Here is a 17,975-nt window from a genome sequence, read left to right on the forward strand (position 1 = left end):
TTGCCATTGCTCCAGCATCATCTTCTTAAAACATGGACAAGACCAAGCCACCTCCATCTTCAGAACCCATTAAGGACTCTTAACCCTACAACATGAGGCTAAACTCATGCCACAGATGATCTGTGCCATATTCTTCCAGCTTCCTCTCCCACCGATGCTCCCACATCCCACGTTCTGGCTTCCCCTAACAACTTGCCAGCCCCCAAGCATCACACCTGCCACTTCCCCTCTCCCGGCTCAGACAGATTCCTCAGGCCAGACACTCCTCCCTCCTAATTTCCACCTTATCCCAGTTCTTCTTATTCTTCAAGGTCAAGTTCAGATGCTAACATCCTCGAGACAGCGTTCCATCTCTCACACCAGAATCAATGATCCCTTTCCCAATGTTTTCATAGGCAATTGCTATTCTCTGCATGACATTTTGACACTTATTTCATTCCCATATAGCTTTGTCATTAGTTATTTATCTTTGTCTCCTCCACATAAACAACGTGAGGGCAGGAGACTGGTGTGTGTCATCAATATATCAGTTCAGCTTCTAGCGAATAGCAGGTATTTAAAAATGTAAATAGGCTGGGTGTGGTGACACACGCCTGTAATCCCAGCACTTTGGGAGGCTGAGGCAGGAGGACTGTTTGAGCCCAGGAGCTTGAGACCAGCCTGGGCAACATACCAAGACCTTGTCTCTACAGAAAAAATGTTTTTTTAATTAGCGATGCATGGTGGTGCACATCTGTGGTCCCAGCTACTCAGGAGGCTGAGGTGGTAGGATGGCTTGAGCCTGGGAGGTTGAGGCTGCAGTGAGCCATGACTGTGCCACTGCACTCCAGCCTGGGCAATGCAGTGAGACCTTGTCTCAAAAAATTAAAATTAAAATGTAACTAAATGGACCCGGAGTGGATAAATTAAGTCAGATGCTTTTTATTTCTGCAATTCAATAGTCTGTTTCCAGCACTAAGGTGTGTCTTATGGCATTCCTCGACTCAGACTCAAGGACATACCTTGGATCAGTCCATCTTCTATCTGAGGAGGGCACACTTTCAACCTATAGCACCTCTTGGCGTCAATCTGGCTTTATCTCCCTTCCTCCTCTCTCTAAATAAAAGTTTACTTCTTTCAAATTTCACGAGTTTGGGAGCAGGGCTGCTAGTTTCAGAAAGCCGATATTTTACTAAACAAGGCCCTTTTACTTTATCCGTACTTCAAAACAGAGTTGGAATGTTTAACAGAGCGTTTGCCCTTCCAGTCTGAGGAATCCTGAGCCTTGAAGCTGGTTCTCACCCACCAGCATTGTGTCTCTGTGCTTTTGAACATGTCACCTGTCCCTCTCTGAAAATTCTGTAATTCTGTAAACTGTGTAGAATATTCTAGGTCTGTGGCTTTCTAGAAAAGTAAGTGAACATTTTGGTTCACTTTCCATATCCTCCACCTAATAATACCTACTGGGCTGTAGCAGAACCTCTGGGCTGATGTCTTCAAGAGACCACAGGCAAGTCTCCCGATTTTTCTGCATATGAGGATTTAAAAATTAATGCCCACTGTGCGGCAATGAGAGAGATTTCCCCCCAAAACCCCACTAATTAACAGGTGTCTGGGCTGCAGCTCATCTGTCTGTATGCATGTGAGTGTGTATGGATATATACTTGTGTTTGAATAACAAGAACACTGCCACTGCCTTGAAATTGTTCATTCATAGTCATTCTTGTCACCTGCAATTTTTGCTATTTTACCACTTACTTTCTCCCATCAATCATTCTAAAAATATGGATGATGTGGAGGTCCACCAGGGTTTCCAGGGAACCCCATGGTTTCTACACTTCCCCAGTGCTGTGCTAGTTATTTGCTTCTTGTGCCTAAGTCAGTTCTCATGGATGACAAAGTACTCGTTCGCCCCTACTAAGGAGTATTCTTTATGCAATAATAACCACTCCCAGGGCACCCCAGACAAATAGAAAAAGGAATGACAATGTATACATACAAAGACAGGGGCCACGAGCCACACAGACACGACCACAAGTGTCCAGGAGCACAGAGGCATTGGCCAATGCAGAGACTTAATACTGCCAAACACAAGTCAAACACGATCGGGAATTTTGCATGGCAGAGTCTAGTGACTCTTGAGGCACAGATCGAGGGCACTGGCTAGTAAGCCAGACCAGGCCAAGGTGGGCAGGTTATTGTTGTGAATGACCAATTCTGAATTCCAGCCCCTATTTTTCTGTTTGCTCATCCTTGTTTACTAGATTGTCCGATCCTGGTTTCCAGCTAAAGACATTTTTTGGCATATCAGTTTGACTAAGCACTGGGGATAAGCTGAAGAATAAGTATTCCTGACCCACAAAACATCCCAGTTGCCATTCTAATGGGGAGAGGACATTATGCTAAATTCCTTTCTTTTCCAAACCCAAAAACATTTTTCTTTAATTTGTTGATCTAAAGAGGTTGAAGGGCAGAGGACAGAGGTCATTGTCTTAGGACAGGACACCTGAGCATCACCTTCAGCGAGTGACCTCTGCAGGACTCAGTATCCTCACATGCAAAATCAAAGAAGATTGGTTTAGAAGCTTTAAGAAAAGAGAGAGAAGCCACTTCGAATGGGTCTAATTGTAATTTCTTCTAAACTTCAAATTGTTGTGTGGATGATTTTTTTTTCCTCACAATCCTTTTATTTGAACAACCTGATGTAGCATCAGAGAGTGACTTGGGGTGTCAGAGAGGAACAGGACCCAGCATGAGAGGAAGGGGATGATTCATTTGAACTTGTCAAACTCAGAAGGGAAAATAAATCACGATCATCTTATAAAAGCGACGTAAAAGCCTCGGAGATGACTCTTGTTTCTGGCTCTATTCTCTCACAAAAGGTTTTATTTGGGCATCAATATTTTCAGGAGGCCCAAGGGTTTCAGTCGACTTTCTTGGAATGTTCATGTCAAGTACATCTGACTGTTCTTCAGTAGAGTCTCTGTAACAGGTTGGTCTGGCACCAAGAAAAGCTTCTCAAAAATTCACCCAACCAAGAGGCAGGACAGTCAACACTGCAAGCCACGAGCTTTGGCCAGGATGAACACGATGGCAAACAAACTCTCCCACGGGGAAAAGAAAAACACTCATTTGGGATGTGACCAAAGGAAGGACCAGGGACTGAGAGCTCGAGCTTTTACCTCGTTGCACAGATCTCAGCCTTTTTAGATGGATTGCCGTGAGTTGCTGTTGGATACAATTTTTAAATTAAAAAATAACATAATCTGCTTTGATGATCCCATACCATGGTGTTTTCTAAGTTCAAATATTTCACTGAATAAAGTGCTTCAATTCTTTTAGACATAAGCTCCCATTTTTCTGTTGTTTTTGCCAAATAGACAGATGGAAAGGATGTATCGTGCAAGAGTCTAGGATTGGGCACCACAGGGTAGAAATGATGAATCAAAGCTTACTGATTCTGTTTGGCTTTCTGTGGTGCATTTTGGCAGCCCTGTGTGGATGTGTCAGAGGCTGTCTGACCACGCGTGAGGCTCGTTGATGGTGATAGGTTTCTATGTGTGACGCTAAAACGCCAGGAAAGAAAAGGATAGAAACTGCTAAACATGGGTGGAAATAAGTGAAATGGAAGGATGAAAATAAGAAAGGCAAAAAGGGGGTGAAAGAAAAAACAAAAATCCTGGTGAATTTAAGAAGGAATATAGGCATTTCTGAACTCCCATGAGATGGATGAGATGGAGTACAATTGTCATGTTAAATGAATCTTCTCCCAGTCATATACTCTGTGCTCCCCAGAGACCAGCTTTCTCCTTACTCCTCAATCCTCCTGCTGTATACAGAACTAGTCAAGAAGACAGACTTGACCTGATACAGAGTGACATCTGCCATCACTTCTGATGTTTAGGTTCACAAGTGTGAAGAAGTAAAAGGCTGTGAATTTCCCCAGGGTATTCTGTCTAGAGAATGTTCCCTCTGACATGGCTACATAACCTACAGATATAGGCTTCACCTGGAGAGAGGTGTGTCAACCCCCTCTTTCACTGTAAAGAATAAAGGGTTCACTATAAGAGGGGGTTAACAATTTTAATGTAAAAGCTAATGCAAAAAGGAAAAAGCAAGATTTAAAGTAACCAATGGCCTTGGTCAACATGGCAAAACCCCATCTCTACTAAAAATACAAAAATTATCCAGGCATGATAGTGTGGGCCTGTAGTCCCAGCTACTCGGGAGGCTGAGGCAATGAGAACTGCTTGAACCGGGGAGGTGGAGATTGCAGTGAGCTGAGATCTCACCACTGCACTCCAGCCTGGGTGACAGTGCAAGACTTTGTCTCAAAAAAAAAAAAAAAAAAGGAAAAAAAAAACCCAATGGCTAGGAGTATTTGTCGCTTATCTCATTAGTCTACCCATACCGGTTATAATTCACCACGCATCCTGATGAAACCTTTAGCTCTTTTCTCTCACCTGCCTTATTCCATGTGGAAGCCCAGGATTTGCTCATACTCCATATTTCAGTTTTAAACTCTCCAGCAGGATCAGTAGGAGGAGAAAGTCCTACCCTCCCTTCTCCTCCTCTCCCTCTTGGTGCTATTCCATCTTTTTTTTCTTTTTTAAATAAGGCAGAAGCGGCTGGGCACAGTGGCTCACGCCTGTAATCCCAACACTTTGGGGGGCTGAGGCAGGTGTGGATCACCTGAGGTCAGGAGTTCGAGACCAGCCTGGCCAACATGGTTAACCCCCATCTCTACTAAAAATACAAAAATTATCCAGGCATGGTGGCGGGCACCTGTAGTCTTAGCTACTCGCGAGGCTAAGGCAGGAGAATCGCTTGAACCCCGGGAGGTGGAGGTTGCAAGTGAGCCGACATCGCACCATTGCACTCCAGCCTGGGTGACAAGAGCAAAACTCCATCTCAAAAAAAAAAAAAAAAAAAAGAGGCAGAAGCAGAAAAAAGAATTAGACCCCTGTGTGCACACTGGGCTTCCACACCACCCCTAGTCTCAAGGTTGCCACTTCCAATGGAAACAGCAATTCTGCCCTTGATTCTTTTACAAAGAAATAAAAAGCCTCACTGAAACCTCATCGTTCTGGTCGCCGACTCTTTGAAATGTGCACACAATGGACACTTAGTAGAGGATACCTTCAGCAAATGCCTTAACCTAGAATTTATACTGAATCGCTGCTGAAGAGCTACTTTTGAAAAAAGCTAATTTTCTTAAATCATACAATACTGTATCCTAAAAACAATTAAACAGAAATCTACTGAGGTTTTGACACAGAGACCGACAGTGGCTTCACCATAAAGCACCAAAGGCTCAACTGTGAATATGGAGTTAATGACCAGGTTGCCAGCATGAGCTACCCCTCGTCTGGCATGAATGGCACTGTGGTCCACTGTCCAGAAAGAGCTGATGTCTTCCTGGAAAGTAACTCTCTGGGGAGTTTCCATAATTGTCTTCAGAAAAAATGAAACACTGAAACTACCTTTTATTCTGCTGTCTCAACCTATTTCTTTTGCATAACTCATAAAATAACTAAGCATTCAGGAAAGACATATGGGCAGGAAATAGGCCGATACACAAGTCCAGGCACCCATATCTATGTGGGACTATATTGCTGTAATGCAGTCATGAAAATCTGCGGCGAGGGCCTGGACTTTCTTAACTCAATAAGCCTTCTGGGTAGGGGCTAACATTTCTACAAGGAGGTCCTCTCTGCAGTAAAAGTGGTTCGATAATGTTACAGTGTAATTCTGTATCAACTTTATTTCAGTCTGCCACAGAGAGAGCTACTTTTGGTGCAAGCTCCCACTGACTTCTTACAAGTGGATTAAAATACGTGAAGCCTTGGCTGGGCACGGTGACTCATGCCTGTAATCCCAGCACTTTGGGAGGCCAAGAACGGCAGATCTCTTGAGCCCAGGAATTCAAGACCAGCCTGGGCAACAAGGCAAAACCCCGTCTCTACCAAAAATTCAAAAATTAGCCAGGCATGGTAGTGTGCGTCTATAGTCCCAACTACTTGGGAGGCTGAGGTGGGAGGATCCCTAGAACCTGGAAGGTCGAGGCTATAGTGAGATGAGATGGCACCACTGCACTACAGTCTGAATGACAGAGCGAAAGCTCGTCTCAACAATAACAACAACAACAACAACAACAAAAATATACACACACACACACACACACACACACACACACACACACACACACTAAGCCTAATCTCTAACAACCTTTGCAACTCATTATATAATGCCAATGGGAGACACATGCCCATATATTTTGGACCAAATACTATGGTGTAAATTAAGATCTCACTCCTGTAGAAATAATTCAGACTAGAGAAACCAGTATTTTATAAGAAAGTATTTTATAAAATTTTAGGCCAGATTTTGTACTTTGGTTGTAAGCATAATAAAATGTCCACATAACAGTAATAAACAATGAATTTTCTAAGTAAATATAAACTTCAGTTCTAACCATAGAGTTTACTTTAGCCTGCCTAATATAGTGTTTTTTAGTTTCATGAATGAGATGAAATAAGAACTTACGCTGTACCATTTTACAATAAAATTGTCCTAAAGTGCTAATACAGGGGCTTTCTATGCAACTTATTATTTTGCCATAGAAAAAAAGTTACTCTGACACTTGTTAAAATGGTAAGGAAGACTTTATTTGGGACTATTGCAATAGGGGAAAGAGACGGAGCTCAACTCTGAATATAAGAACAAGGGAGAATGACAGCCAACAAGCAGAGTGAGGGGATTGCTGGATGGAAAACTACTAAGAGGAGACACCACAATTAGGGAGATTCTTACAAAACTCACCTAACAGGCTTCTTGCTGAGGGCAGGCCAACGGCCCAACATCAAGGGTGGGGAAATGAGGAACTTGATCAATATTAAGGGTGATCAGATACCAAGGGTAGGAGGATTCCCACTAAACTGACTTGGAAGAATTCTTGCTAAAGGCAGACCAGGAGGGAGAGGCACAGAAGGTTAAGAAGAAGGCTCAGGGGAGCTTAACTAAAGTTTGGTAAAGGAGAGAATTTTTGTCAGTTTCTACCATAAGAAAAATTTAAGTTATTACAGCCAGGTGCAGTGGCTTATGCCTGTAATCCCAGCACTCTGGGAGGCCAAGGCAGGCGGATCTCTTAAGCCCAGGAATTCGAGACCAGCCTGGGCAACATGATAAAACCTGTCTCTACCAGAAATACAAAAAAATTAGCTGGGGGTGGTGGTGACACTGTAGTCCCAGCACCTCACGGGGGCTCAGGTGGGAGGATTGCTTGAGCTTGGGAGATGGAGGCTGCAGTGAGACCTGATCATACCACTGTACTCCAGCCTGGGTGACAGAATGAGACCCTGTCTTAAAAAAAAAAAAAAAAATTCAGTTATTAAACTTCAAAACATGCCAAGACCTTATTAAAGCCCGACATCATATAAATGATAGATGTGTGAGTTTGTAGATACATTCCAAGTTAATTCTGAGAACATGCCTCTATTACCAATCCCTTGAGGGTAATAATCTAGCAAAACTTCCCTCTCCAATCAACACTAATAAACCCAAAGGTCATAGCTTCTTCAAAATGAGGGCCATCTGGTTGACAACAACCGTTTAAATTGGCCAGGAAGACATAGTATGTTATCATCTCACTTAGAATTACAGTAACAGCTCTTTTACTCTGAAAATGGAATGACATAAAATAGTTCGTATTCCAGATCGGAGGGAGGAAAATCCGATCAGACAAAGACTCTGTGACATGTTCCGGTTATGAATTAACACTGACCGTTTTTGGTAATTATGGTTTATACTTGCTGTAAGGGCTTTGAAGCATTTGAAATGGCATTAATGTACCATCTTCACTGCCCATACTAAACCAAAACATAAACATTCACTAAGCAAAACTTCCACATTTTCAGGGGAAAAAGCTTGATACAGTAAAAACAGCCTTTGGCTGAAAAGTAGCCTGCTAACTAAAGAAAGCACTGTGACTATAACTGGAGTCTTTAATTTCTGCCGCATCCCATCCATGTGGCTATGGCAACAGTAGAACCAGATAAATGAGTGAAAAAAAGGAATCCTTTACATTAAGGCCCTCTGATGTGGATTTTTAATTTCCTTTAGGAAATGACTAACATTAGATCAGTGTTTGGGTTTTTCCTTTTTTTTTTCCATAAAAATAAAGTTAAACCCTGCTATGGAACAGCATTTGATCTGTGCAAATAAACATCAGAAGGTTATATTTTCCAGACAGTTCTGTCAACATTTTCCTTTTCAAGATCTGACATTTAGTTTTCTGCAAAGGAACAGACATTTCACATGATCCCTTTCTTTCTCCTATCTGAAGCTGCAGTCAAGCCATTGATGGACCCTGCTGTCCAATACAGCGACCTGGATAACATGCAGCTAGGAGCATTTGAAAAGTGCTAGTCTGAACTGTGATGTGCTGTATGTGTAAATACACACTGGATTTCCATGACTTAGTACAGAAAAAGAAGGAATATCTCAATAATAATTTTATTTTGATGACATACAGGAATAATAGTATTTGGATATATTGAGTTAAATATAGCACTAAAAATTTCAACTATTTATTTTTAATTTTTAAATAAGGCTACTAGAAAATTTAAAGTTATATATGTGGCTCACATTACTTCTGTTGGACAGCTACATGAGACACTTCTTTGGAGGAGGCTGTTTTTCCTAGCCATCTGAACAGAATGAATATTTCACACTTCAGAAATAGCACTACCAGCAGAATCACATAATGACCCTACATTGGGCCCATCTGCTCAAATAAGGATTCAATTCTGTTATGTAATCATTTTATATATAAAATGGTAGTGGCCTTCATTTTTCATGACATACAGCACACATTCAGAAGCAATGTTAACCACAATAGTAAAAACTCTGCCAATAAACAACAGAAATTTCACGACCACAGATATTCAAATCCCAGAAATACACGAAAACATTTGTCCTTTTCTTGTGCTCTAAGAACCTGCCATTAAACATTACTAATACCGTAATTGGCTGAGCGCGGTGGCTCACGCCTGTAATCCCAGCACTTTGGGAGGCCGAGGCGGGTGGATCACGAGGTCAGGAGATCGAGACCACGGTGAAACCCTGTCTCTACTAAAAACAGAAAAAATTAGCTGGGCGCAGTGGTGCGCGCCTGTAGTCCCAGCTACTCAGGAGGCTGAGGCAGGAGAATGGCGTGAACCCAGAAGGCGGAGCTTGCAGTGAGCCGAGATCACGCCACTGCACTTCAGCCTGGGCGACAGAGCCAGACTCCGTCTCAAAAAAAAAAAAAAAAAAATACTGTAATTAATTTAACGTTATCTGGACTTGGTAATATAAAATACACTATTATGTAATTTTATAACACTCAATAAAACCAAACATTCAACTACACTTCTGACATTTACTATATTTGTTGCAATGGGAAAAGTGTGAACTTCAGTGTTTACTTGTAACAGTTCCATGAGTAGTCAGAAAGCCTAATAGATACTATTTTATACCTATATTACAAGAAAATAAGTTTAGTTCATTTATTTTATTAGTCATAACTGCTTTGAACTGTGATTCACTTAAATATCAATGTCTCTATCTCTCAGAATATCAGGAATAACAACAACAATTTTAAAATAAAAAGAACTTTTAAAAAGGAGAGATCCTGTTTATAAAATGAACAATTTGCAGTGGAAATGAACAATTTACAACATTGTATAGCAAGAAGGCAATCATAGCATGGTGTGTGAGTGGGTGATCCTTCTAGAAATAATTCAGGAATTGAGAGACTGAGAGAGAAAAAGTGAGTATTTTCAAGCAAACTGGAGATCAAAACTCACAAATGACTTTCAAGTTCACAGCCTCTTACGCATGAGAAGTCATTTCCACATTTAAATCTTTCTTTGGCAGGGCGCGGTTGCTGATGCCTGTAATCCCAGCATTTTGGGAGGCCAAGGCGGGTGGATCACCTGAGGTCAGGAGTTCGAGACCAGCCTGGCCAACATGGTGAAATCCTGTCTCCACTAAAAATATAAAAATTAGCCAGGCGTAGCGGCACATGCCTGTAATCTCAGCTGCTTGGAAGGCTGAGGCAGGAGGATTGAGGCTTGAACCTAGGAGGCGGAGGTTGCAGTGAGTAGAGATCACGCCACTGCATTCCAGCCTGGGTGACAAAGAGAGACTCCATCTCAAAAAACAAACAAACAAACAAATCTTTCTTTCTCCCTGTGGTTCTGCTGCCCAGATAAACAGGCAGCAGACAGAAACCCACTGTGGTATGTAAGAATACCTTACCCCAACCAAGAGTCTGCAGAGCCCTCAGATAGCTGTGACTGCAGACAAAAACCCATCTCCATGACATTTTATCTCCACAGCCATAGAGGCTGAAACAATCTGTTCCCAGCAGGGCCATCCTTCCTTGAAAGAAGGAAAAAAAATAGTCTCTGATGAAATGTAAATAGGAAAAAATTAAAAGTGATTTATTTTTCAGATTTTTTTGAAAAAAAAATTAGTCAAGTTAATCAAGCAGATCTAGCCTAGAAATGACATGTCTGCTGCATACGATGTATTCTCGTTTGAAAATAAAAACCAAAACTGGACTAGAAGTGTAAAGGGCAACAATGGCTGGGTGATTTTTTCCAATAATAGAGATATAAAAAAGCGGTTTCTTTTTTAATGTTAAAATTAAGTTGCATTTAAATTAGGAAGGAATGTTCATGGTCACGAATTCTAAAACACAACAGCTCAATGTCCCATAGAATCAAAGGGTACCCTCAATATTGGTTCATAGAATGCGAATAGCTGTATGTTAATCATAATACAAAATAAGAAGTAATTTCCAAACAGTACCAGTAATAAATACAATGAACAGTTCTGCAGTTTGTGAGATCATTTCATCAGCTGACAGGAGCGACTGCCAACACTCCTGGTTCCCAAGGTGGTGTTGAGGTCCCAAGCCCAAAGTCCCTATTAAATTACCACTGTAACAGCCCAAGGAATCAGCCCTGATACTTCTATTTTCTGCCTTGCCCCTGACTTCTGCTTGGCCTGTCAGGGGGCATATCAGTGGCCTCCCACCTCCAACAGCTCTGGTTACACGCCCCAAAAGGTGAGCAATATCACTTTCTCAACTCAGTGAAAATAACTTTGAAGAACAAATGTGATAAAGAATATTCTAACTTTGCACAGTGGAAAATGCTTTGAGATCTAGAGGTAAAAGGCAAGAGATTATCACCTGTTAGCAACAGACAGACGGATGGTCTAATTGTTCCCTATGTTTTTATAAAACTGAAACAAAACAGTGTGGAAAGAAAAAACAAATATTGAAAAATAGGTACTTTCCTCATTTGGCTTAGAACAAATATTGAGGAATAGGTGCTTTCCTCATTCAGCTACCATTACCAAGATTTTTAAAAGACACATGAGGACTCACAAAAACAACTGGGCAAATACCCAACTGCCTTGTGGCTTGGCCAAAAGTCTTTAAGGTACGCTGGTACACAGAAATTCTAACTACTCAGCTATTCCATGGCCTATCAAAACTCTTTCTACTACTATACATCTACTGCTTCTATCTGACATCTGTTTAAATATCTACTTCTTGGTGATTTTCTTTCTTTTTTATTTTTTTGAGACAGGATCTCCCTCTGTTGCCCAGGCTGGAGTGCAGTGGCACAATCTTGGCTCACTGCAGCCTTGACCTCTTGGGCTCAAGCAATCCTCCCATCTCAGCCTCCCGAGTAGCTGAGACTACAGGTGTGCACCACCATGCCTGATTAATTTTTGTATTTTTTTGTAGAGACAGGATCTCACTATGTTGCCCAGGTTGGTCTCAAACTCCTGGGCTCAATTGATCCTCCTGCATCAGCCTCTCAAAGTGCTGGGATTTAAGATGTGAGCCACCATGCCCAGCCTCAAGCCTTTTAATAAACATATCTTAGTGCCTTAGAGGAACCTGAAATCTATCGAATTGATAAAGATGGCAATGAGCTGACTCATCTGAACTGATCGTGCAGAATCTCTTAAGAAAATAAGTGCCTAATCTTAACATTGTCCGTGTACAGGGGCTCACAGAATTGTGCCTTCATCTTTTCTTTCTACAGTGCTATACTCAAAAAATTAAAACACAAGTACCAGTGACATCACGTTATGTAACCTCCATAATTAAAATCTAGAGGTTAGGGTTAGAACCCTCACTTGAATCTGCAGTTAGTATTAAAAACTAACTAAATACAATCTATGATTAAAATACTAATTGCAGACCAAGTAAGGGTCCTAACTAATTTTTCCAGGACGAACTAAACAGATATCAGTGGTTAAGACATTAAAACCTCTTTTCCAGACTAATGCAATGTATGCATGGTTAACCTAATAACCATAGTATGTTTCTCTAAGCAAATAAGTTACAGTAAACCAAAGGATAAAGTACACATTGATGTGTGTTTTTCCATGCACATGTGTATTAGGTTTTCTTGACAAACCACCCAGCTCATGACAAATTAACGGGTGCTGTATTAGGTAGAATGCACACCTCATATGGGATTAAGTCTCAAGCTGTATATCTGGATTTGGTCTCCCAAAAAAGAAAACAGAGTTGGTGACTAAGTTATCTCTCTACCAAATCTTGTCAGATTACAGATTAAAGGGACAGCGAAAAAGACCAACTAGCAGCTTTGTTCATCCTGTGTGTGCTTCTTCATCAACTCACATTTGTCATTTGGATTCATGCCTTTTTGGTAATTCCATTTCTTCATCTGTCAAATGGGGATAATTCTGGTACCTACTTCATAAAGGCTGTGGTGGGAATTAATAAATTAATTCCATCTTATTAAATAAGATCAAATAAGTATGTCAAGTCCTTGGTATTTTAGTACACAGCAAATGCTCCCTACATGTTAGCTTTCATTATTTTATTCAGAAACAATAACACAGCTGAATTTCGGCATGAACACTGGAATTTGACTGTTGCATGCCAAGTAAGAGAGCAGATTTTCATATTAATTCTTAAAATTAAAATGAAAAATGTTTCTGCTTTAGAGTGAAACCATAAACCAAAGTCAAAACCATCGATTTGCTCTCCATATGTTCTGACTAACATCCATGTTCTTTTCTGCTTCCTGGGCCCCTAGCTAACCTGCGTTTCCCACGTCCCTCTGCAGTTAGGTGGGGCCATGTGACCATTTCTGGCCAATGGAATGTGGGAGTTTTGAGAGTGTGAGAATGTTGGAAGTCTGGTCTCCAAAAACTCCTGACCAAACCTCTTCCCTCACCTGCCAGCTACAGGCTGAAAGTCAGTGAAGAACTCAGAGGGCCTAGAATACAGCAGAACCACTGTCTCCAAGGAACCTCACCGACCTGGGCTAAGCAGCTGAGCGGTCACCACTGTGCGCTCTGGCAGTTCGCACACTCCAGTCCATGGCTTCTTCTTTACGCGTGACTCTGACATACTCCTGTTAACAGTAACACCTAAGACTTTTACCATGGGCCACTGCTCTAAGTACTGCATATACATCTTAGCTCTTTTAATTTTCTCAACAATCCTCTGAGCCAGGTATTTCTTACAGCTGAGGAAGGTAAAACAAACATTTTAAGTGATCTGTCTCAGGTGCACAGCCAAGGTAAGCTGATGAACTGGGGCTGGATGCAAATAGCAGTCCAGCCAGCCCTAGAGTCCATATTCTCAGCTGCTAGTCTAGGCCTTTTAAAGATAAATGCACACATACGAGACACGCCGCTGTGGCATTATTCACCTGAGTGTTACGCAGGGTCAGTCCAGGCATAGTTGAGAAGAAGGCTGTGGCTGTCAATAAGGGATCCCCAAAGCCCCTGCTGTGGGCACATCCCATTTCCTTTGTTAACCAGGTATCTCATCAGGTAGCAGATAACTGGGTGTCTCATCATCTCCTTTGGCTTCCTAGGGCTTCCAACTTAAAGGATCCTCTCTGGGCATCACTAAGGTTTTCGGACCTTTGTTGTATTTCTCCTTATATCAAAACTGTTGTCCTAAGACCTATTTTTTTTGGGAGATCCTACTCACTGAGTGCTGATAACTCAGTGATCTGATACATTGTATCAATGTTCTCTTTCTCTCAGATTATCTTTTATTTCAGAGGCCTTCAGGGACAATGCCATAATCTGAAATGGTAACTTGATTGCCAACAGTTTGCAACATTCCCAGGTAGGTGTAGGAGCCATATCTGTTTGGATAAAGAAGAGTATTTGCATATCTCAGATCCTACCACGTGGGCACCTGTTCCGGCATAAGATAAATCACATCAATTACAGACAAACTAAAATATGTTGCTTTGTTTCTAGGCTGTGGCTACAACACTCTTATGTTAAGCACTACCATCTGCTTTATGCCATTCAGAAAAAGAAACCATGGTAATCTCACCACATGATGAGGAGTGTGTGACAGGTCAGCTTGGATGCCAGGCAAGGGTATCTCCTAACATTATAAACAAGCTTCTGGCTGGGAGTGGTGGCTCATGCCTGTAATCCCAGCACTTTGGGAGGCCGAGGCGGGCATATCACTTAAAGTCAGGAGTTTGAGACCAGCCTGGCCAACATGGTGAAACCACGTCTCTACTTAAAAACAAAAACAAACAAACAACAAAAACAACTATAAAAATTAGCCAGGCATGGTGGCGGGTGCCTGGCGCCTGTAATCCCAGCTACTCAGGAGGCTGAGGCAGGAGAATTACTTGAACTCAAGAGGTGGAGGTTGCAGTGAGCTGAGATTGCACCACTGCACTCCCACCTGGGCAACAGAGACTCCGTCTCAAAAACAAACAAACAAAAAAACAAACAAACAAACAACAACAAAAAGTTTCTTCTTCTTTTCTTTTCTTTCTTCTTCTTTTTTAAATACCATAATGCAGTTCTTTACGCCTATACCATGGAATGAAACCATCAGCAATATGTCTTCTAATAAGAATCTCACCACATGGAAAATTTACTTGTGAAAATATATTTAATGGCCTGGACTCTAGACATACAATTGGAAAATATCAGCTTATTAAAATAAAGCTCATCCCCTTGCACTATATCCAAATCAGAGGGAGAAGAACAAGCTAGAAAACAACTTTGCCCAAGTCATAGGTACATATCTTTAAGGTCTGAATTACTCAAGAGAATTTCTTACATGGTAACATTCAGAAGAAGCAATTTCTCGCTGGCTGCAGTGGCTCACGCCTGTAATCCCAGCACTTTGGGAGGCTAAGGCAGGCAGATCACGAGCTCAGCAGATCGAGAACAGCCTGGCCAACATGGTGAAACCCGTCTCTATTAAAAATACAAAAATTAGCCAGGCGTGGTGGTGGGCACCTGTAATCCCAGCTACTTGGGAGGCTGAGGCAGGAGAATCGCTTGAACCCGGGAGGTAGAGCTTGCAGTAAGCCCAAGACTGCACCTTTGCACTCCAGCCTGGGCGACAGAGAGAGACTCCGTCTCAAAAAAAAAAAAAAAAAAAAAAGAAGCAATTTCAAAGCATGGACCTCTACTGCAGTTTTTGTTAATTTATGACTCTTATTGTCCATTGTAATGAGGAGTACAAGAGAATCCAGAAAGGCTTACCCAGAAATACTTATTTTGCTATACAGATGCCCAAAGTCCCTCTGTTCTCCTTCTTCAAGCTTGATGGTCAAATTTCTAGAATAATTCATCAAACAATCAAAAGCTGAATGTGCTACACAATTAAGATTCAGCTTCTACTGAAAAATGTCAAAGTTCTACAAATAATACAGGTTCTGAGATATGAAAGAAAAAAGTGTCAAATCTTTACTTTATAAATAAACTACCAAATGCTTAGGAAGAATGCATTTGGGCGAGTTGCCTGTTCTCGTGCAGCAAACCAACAGAAATGCCTGACATATGATCTAGAATTCACTTCTGCCAGGCTAGTGCTGCCCAACCACAACACATCTTGAGTGTCTTAAGAATCAGTCTTTGAGAAAACCTCCTCACAAAATCATTACATAAAAAGATTTGTTGCACATTTCCTGCGTTTTATTTAGACAGGTACCTGAGACCAATATAATCTGTCCTCCCCATCCTCAGGATAAATAGAAGATATAAAACATGAATACCTTCTGTGTTTTCATCAGTTTATAATCTCATAACTGAATAATAATTTCAGCAAGCAAAACATCCACCTAGCCTCTAAAATGACCATTCTCAATATTAGCAAATTAACCATTTCATATAAACCCAGGGAATTATCAATATTCTATTTCTGATTCTGGTTTTGCAATTTCTGGATTGGGCAAGAGGAAGAGTCACTTATCTTTTGTCTGTACGAGAGATGGAGGCATGAATTAATATGAAGAAAGTCCATTGTTTTACCTTGGAAAGCACCTCACTAGAGGATATACTAAAATCAGCACAACAGACTGAACACACACCTATGGACGACTACGAAGCAAGAATTTTTATGTGAAGGTAGTAAGCAAAATTGTTACATAGACGTCCTTCTGTGTATTTGAGGCTGCCTTTCAAAATCATCCTCTTTTATTCCTGGGTTCACTGGGCAGCCATATCAGATCGAGAAGACACTGCTGCGGCTTGCCCCGTGTTGAACTTACCTCCTGCCCAGTACACGCACCCACACAGGCCGGAATAACCGAAGGTGGCGACAGCATGAGCAGGAGGTAATGAAAACGTGTCCAGTGCCGGCAAGAGTCCAAACCAAACACAGTCCTAGGCTGCAGTGGGGGAAGGAAGTGGCTGGAAAGTTATTCCCTGATGGCTTGGATATTTAAATATTGTGAGGTAGGGGGAGTGTGTGTGTGTGTGTGTGTGAGTGTGTGCAGACTTAGGAATAAAAAACAACACTGCTAACTTAGAAAGTTAGAAAAATAATTTGGTCATAACTGAAAGAGAATAACAGCAAGTCCGACTAAGATAGCACAGAGCTGCTTGAGAGCTCCAGGCTGCAGCCCTATTTTGTAGGTCCATTTTCCCAAACTGCCTCTCCACTGACCATTTTCCCAAGCACTGCCCAGAAAGGAATGTCACTGGCCCTACTGGTGAAACACTAAATCTGATTCACCACTTTACCCCCAACATCTAGTCTGGTTTTTGGCATCCAGAAGGCACCAACAGTCCTGCTTTGCCTGGGACTCGCCTGGCTTCAGGACTGAGGGTCACAGCCCAGGAAACCCTCGGTCCCGGACAAACTGGGTCAGTTGGTCACTCTACAAGGTGCCCCATGTGGAATCCCTTCCTCACTATGCCTTCATAGAAAGTTAAATCATTCATTTTTTTTAAGGGCAAAAAAAGAATTTTTTGAATTTCAGCACCAGGTACTTCCTCTGGAGTTGATCAGAATGAGTACAAGGATAGTTCCTGCTGAACAGCTCCTGGCTGGGCCACAAATGCAGCTTTCTACTGAGTGGGACTGTGGTGTCCAACTCAGGAGACCTTGGAGAGTGACAGGGAGCCCTAAAATGAAGGGTGTGAAAACTTCACAGAACCGGAATCGGACAGCCAGCCAACTCTCTGCATTCCTATTGGAGGAATTCTAAAGTTTCAATATATATCCCATCATGAATGTTTGTATGAGGAGCTACTTAGGTGAAAAACTGCCTAAAGATGCCCCTATTTGGCATTTTTATTATTATTTTGCCTCTCTTAGCTAAGTCATTAAATGCCTAATACAAAGCAACTTTTCTGTGTTTCTCATATCTCCGCACCTTGCTGTAGTTGAGTTCACTGGTGACTCAAGGCACAAGAATGACATTTGCTGAAACTGATATCATCCACAGTTCCATGATCCCCCTGGGGGACGACGGGGGGGCCTTTACAGTATTTATAGCTGTGATTGCCATGGTGCCAAAGGGATCCATGGTCAAATGCTCAAGGGGGGCCCTGCACACCATCCACACCAGAGAAATCCTGTGGGACAGGAAACCATCTTCAATGTAGTCAGCTTAGCACTGTTCAGATTTACTTGATCACAGGGTCCAATTTTCACTCAAAACTTATTATCC

General features: G+C 41.8%; 1 protein-coding gene and 1 pseudogene across 1 annotated transcript in view; both read right to left on the reverse strand.

Annotated features, from left to right (window-relative positions):
• Positions 1 to 17,975, reverse strand: part of ANKH (ANKH inorganic pyrophosphate transport regulator) — a 160,684-nt gene that overhangs the window by 103,027 nt on the left and 39,682 nt on the right. The gene's annotated exons all lie outside the window — the stretch shown is intronic.
• The window catches only part of LOC117980218 (histone-binding protein RBBP4-like), a 74,628-nt pseudogene that overhangs the window by 16,967 nt on the left and 39,686 nt on the right, over positions 1 to 17,975 (reverse strand).

Source organism: Pan paniscus, chromosome 4, assembly GCF_029289425.2.
Source record: "Pan paniscus chromosome 4, NHGRI_mPanPan1-v2.0_pri, whole genome shotgun sequence".
Classification (NCBI taxonomy): Eukaryota; Metazoa; Chordata; class Mammalia; order Primates; family Hominidae; genus Pan; species Pan paniscus.